This window comes from Sorex araneus, chromosome 5 (genome assembly GCF_027595985.1).
Source record: "Sorex araneus isolate mSorAra2 chromosome 5, mSorAra2.pri, whole genome shotgun sequence".
In the NCBI taxonomy this organism is placed as follows: domain Eukaryota; kingdom Metazoa; phylum Chordata; class Mammalia; order Eulipotyphla; family Soricidae; genus Sorex; species Sorex araneus.
In genome coordinates, this window is record NC_073306.1 from 21,301,145 (window position 1) to 21,306,275 (window position 5,131).

Below are 5,131 nucleotides of genomic sequence, written 5' to 3' on the forward strand. Positions count from 1 at the left end.
GAGGCAGGGGCGGGGCGGGGCGGGGCGGGGCAGTAGGCTGAGACCGGGAGCTGTAAAGATGAAACCAGGATGAGGTTTCCCAAGGTGCAGAACTTGACCCTGCAGAGCAGGGAACTGCACGCCCCACCCAGCATCCCAGTTTACGATCTTCAACGTCCAACTCTGAAATGGGAGGCGGGAAACTCTCCCGTCTAAACACTCCCCCTCTCAAGCTGCCGACGGGGCTGGAGAGAGCACAGGAGACAGGGAGCTTGCCTCGAGCAGCCAACCTGGTTCTGATCCACAACACCACCTAGGGTCCCCCCCTCCCCAGCCCTGCTAGGAGTGATCACTAAGTATAAAGTCAGGAGTAAGCCCTGAGCACCGCTGGGTGTGACCCAAAACCCAAAACAAACCCTGCTGAGAGGGAGGAGCCCCGGGAGCCCGTGTGCTTGCTGAACTGGACAGTAACACAACCAGGTGTGTGCACGCTCACTGGTCATCACAGCATCGACAGAAGGCAGGGAAGGCAGAGCAGGACACTCTGTCACCATGAAACCCTGCAGGAAACAGTCAAGGGATGTCTACAAAAGGAGAAGACATCCCAGGTCTGGGGAGCGGGGTGGGCGTGGAGGTGGGGAAACATAGTGAGAGACCTGAAAAACATAAAATGTGCAAAAAAAAGAAAGTCGTATTTCGGACTCCTAGAACACACTCAAGATTTACTTGCTTTCAGCTTCACCTGGAAGCCTGGAACATAAACTTAGATTCTAAGTTGTTTTACGGCGACCCCAAATCAAAAAAGCTTTGAAGAGACAAGGCAAGAAATTAGAACCCAACTCCCTACACAAAACACAGATTTCAAAGGATAAGAAGCAAGAATAAGAGGACATAGGGTTAGAAACAAATTGAAATGATGCCCAAAATCATATAGAAAAATTAAAATAAATAATCATACTAAACATTAATAGCTTGGGCTGGAGCGATAGTACAGCGGGTAGGGTGTTTACCTTGCACGTGGCCAACCCGGGTTCAACCCCCAGCATCCCATATGGTCCCCTGGGCACCTCCAGAAGTGATTCCTGAGTGCAGAGCCAGGAGGAACTCCTGAGCATTGCGGGCTATGACCCAAAAAGCCAAAAACAAACAAACAAACAAACAAACAAAATATCAATAGCCTGAACACACCAATTAAATGGCATGGAGTGGCTGGATGACCAAGAAAACAGGAGACCCACACGAGTTTCAATGATAAACAGGTGTATGAGGTTAGAAAACAATCATACAGGCAAATGGAAATCTGAAAATGGCAGAGACAGCCATACTTATAACAGAAAAAAAAAGTAGGTTCCCGGGGGCCAGAGTGATCGTACGGCAGGTAGGGCATTTGCCTTGCACACAGTCAACCTATATGACTATTTGATCCAAGCATCCCATATGATCCCCGAGCACTACCAGGATAATTCCTGAGTGCAGAGCCAGGTGTAACCCCTGAGCATTGCCGGTGTGACCCAAAAAGTAAAATTAAGAAAAGAAAATATAGGTTTCCACGTTAAAGACAGGGATGAATATTATATAATGATGAAGGGATAAAATGTAGCAAGGAGACTTAACACCTGTTAACCTATATGCACCAAATGAAAGAGCTTCAAAAATATGTAAAGAACCTCATGTCAGGTCTGACATGAGAAGTCAACAGAACACAATAGTAGTCAGGGGCCTCAACCGCCCCAAGCCCTCACCAAAGGATGCATGGGCAGATCAACCAGATAAAATCAAAGAAACAATAGCCTTTAATGAGGTGTTTGATGCAATGTGTTTAATAAACATCCCTGGGGCTCTCTACCCCATGAAAACAGAATCCACCACCTTCTCTTAGTACACAGGACATTTTTCAGAGACCCATGTGAGAGGTAGATCTGGTGTCAATAGATCCTGAATATTAAAACCATATCCAGGTTCTTTTTGTATCACAATGGAATAAAGCTAGAAACGAACCATGAGAAGAAAGAATGGAGAAGCATTTAGAGACTTAACGCCACGCTGCTGAATAGCTATTGGGCCACTGAGGAAATCTCAAGGGGAGTCATTCCTGGAGACAGTGAGAATGAAGACACAACACTCAGAAGTCACGAGACTCGGCAAGAGCTATGCTGAGAGGAGAGTCTGGAGCAAAGCAAGAGAGAGGCAAACTCTCAGGGGCCCCGTGGAAGTTCATCTGCAGTGCATCTGCTTTGCCGGGGTCAGGCCAGTGAAGCCTCAAGTGCAGCCCCCAGCCCTGGCCCGAACGCCACGTGCAATCCCAGTGGGCTCTGCTGTTTCAGATCCCAGCACCAGAACAAAGTGTGGTCTCTGATGCCCCACAGCCGGGGTGTGTGAGAGCACTGCAACCAGAGCATCACCCCTAACAAGCACGAGAGGAAAGTGTGTGTGGGGGAAGGGTGGTAAAGTGCCCTCATAAAGGTAGCTTGGGGGCCAGAGAGATAGCACAGTGGGTAGAGCTCTTTGCTTGCACACAACTGACCTGGGTTTGATCCCTGGCGCCTCATAGGGTCTCCAAAACCCTCCTGGAGTGATCTCTGAGCACAAAACCAGGAGCAAGTCCTGAGCACAGTTGTGTGTGGACCAACAGAACGAAACAAAAATTTTAGAATGTGAAGCGCAGGTGCTTCTAATTTTATTTAACATTTTCATTGTCCCCCGCCCCCTCCCGCCCCGCCTGCATGGCAGAGCCTGGCAAGCTACCCGTGGCATGCTCAATATGCCAAAAACAGTAACAACAAGTCTCACAAGGGAGACGTTACTGGTGCCCGCTCCAGCAAATCGATGAACAACAGGATGACAGTGCTACAGTGCTACAGTGCTATTGTTTCCCCCATTCAATTATTATGGTGATTATAATACCAACACTTTACCATAACATTATTAGCATCTAAACTTAGTTAATACGTTTTGATCCTTTATTCAAATATCTTTCCTTTTGGTTTTGCTTCTGTTTTGAGTCACACCCGGCTGTGCCCAAGGCTTCCCCCTAGCTCTGTGCTCAGGGGACCGTAAGCAGCACTGGGGATGAAGCTGAGGGGACCGCGTGTGAACCCAGCACCTCCCTGTCTCCTTGGCCCCAATTTTACCTCATTGAAAAATTTCCCCCCTCCAGGGGGTCCCCAGACAGTGAGACTGTGGGGGGCCACAGGCGCCCCAGGGTTAGGACCCAGAGCCTTGAGTGGTGCCTGGCAAGCACTCCCAGCCACTGAGCCATCTCCGGAGCCCCTCGGGGGTCATTTAGAAGGGCATCGCCACCTCTCTGCCTGACTGAGCACGTTACTGGCAATATATTTGCCCTTTTAATTGATGTTTCAAACGATCATTATGCACAGCCATTACAGCAAAGCGCTTTCAAGCCGTACCATGCCCCGAGGGAGGCTACTCAGAGACAGCCAGGCCCTCATTAACCCGACCCGCTGCTCTCCTGGGTTCTGCCCCTGCCACACGCCCTTTCTGCATCCACACTGCCTAAGCCTCCATCCAGTCACAGCTCTCATCGGGGGCTTCACTCCGTGAGCCAATCCCAGCCAACCGTCTGTGACTCTGGGACACGTTCCCTCTACCAAGGACACGTTCCCTCTGCCAAGGAACAGGGATGAGGGGCCACAGACTATCTAAAGGATTTGGCCATTTCTGTTGGCATCTCTCCGGAAAGGCATTTGCGGCGTGTCCCAACTTGCGTCACAGTTGAAGAGGCTGGCCCAAGGCCAACATCGTCCTCGGGATGAGTCAGAATTCAAACTCCGGACGGAGCAAGTGGGGAGTGAGAGAGGGAGGGAGGTGGGAGCTCCTTCCTGCGGATGTGGACGCCCGTGTCCCTGCAGCCCCCCTCTGGTGGGGGCCAAACTACACCTGACATCCTCTGGATGCGTGCAGCCTGGGAACTGAACCCCACCACTCAGATCTGGCCTCAGGCAAGGATGAGGGATTGTTCTCTACGGAGAAGACAAACCTTCAATCCTCCTCGGCCCAGCTTTCCCAGGCTTGATCCCAACTCTCTAGAATAGAATTTCCAGAAAAGATAGCAAAGTGAAATCATTTTATGAAGGAAATGTGAGAGAGAAGAAAAAGAGGAGAGAGAAAGAAAGGAAGAGGTGGAGGAGGAGGAGGTGGAGGAGGAGGAGGTAGAGGAGGAGGAGGAGGAGGTGGAGGAGGAGGAGGAGGAGGTGGAGGAGGAGGAGGAGGTGGAGGAGGAGGAGGTAGAGGAGGAGGAGGAGGAGGTGGAGGAGGAGGAGGAGGAGGTGGAGGAGGAGGAGGAGGTGGAGGAGGAGGAGGAGGTGGAGGAGGAGGAGGAGGAGGTGGAGGAGGAGGAGGAGGAGGTGGAGGAGGAGGAGGAGGTGGAGGAGGAGGAGGAGGAGGTGGAGGAGGAGGAGGAGATGGAGGAGGAGGAAGAGGAGGAGGAGGAGGAGGTGGAGGAGGAGGAGGAGGAGGTGGAGGAGGAGGAGGAGGAGGAGGAGATGGAGGAGGAGGAAAAGAAGGAGGAGGAGGAGAAGGAGGTGGGGAAGGTGGAGGAAGAGATGGAGGAGAAGGAGCAGGAAGAGGTGGAGGAGGAGGAGGAGGAGGAGGTGGAGGAGGAGGAGGAGGAGGAAGAGGTGGAGGAGGAGGAGGAGGTAGAGGAGGAGGAGATGGAGGAGCAGGAAGAGGTGGAGGAGGAGGAGGAGGAGGAGGTGGAGGAGGAGGAGGAGGAGGAAGAGGTGGAGGAGGAGGAGGAGGTAGAGGAGGAGGAGGTAGAGGACGAGGAGGAGGTGGAGGAGGAGGAGGAAGTGGAGGAGGAGGAGGAGGAGGTAGAGGAGGAGGAGATGGAGGAGCAGGAAGAGGTGGAGGAGGAGGAGGAGGAGGAGGTGGAGGAGGAGGAGGAGGAGGAAGAGGTGGAGGAGGAGGAGGAAGAGGTGGAGGAGGAGGAGGAGGAGGAGGAAGAGGAGGAGGAGGAGGAGGAGGAGGAAGTGGAGGAGGAGGAGGAGGAGGAGGAGGAAGAGCAGGTGGAGGAAACCCCACACAGTAAAAGAAAACCCCACACATCCCAAACTGGAATGCAGATGACCCCTCCTGAGAGTGTGCGTGGTTTTCTTTTTAAAAGTTGGTTTTATAGGGGTTTCGCAAACTGCCT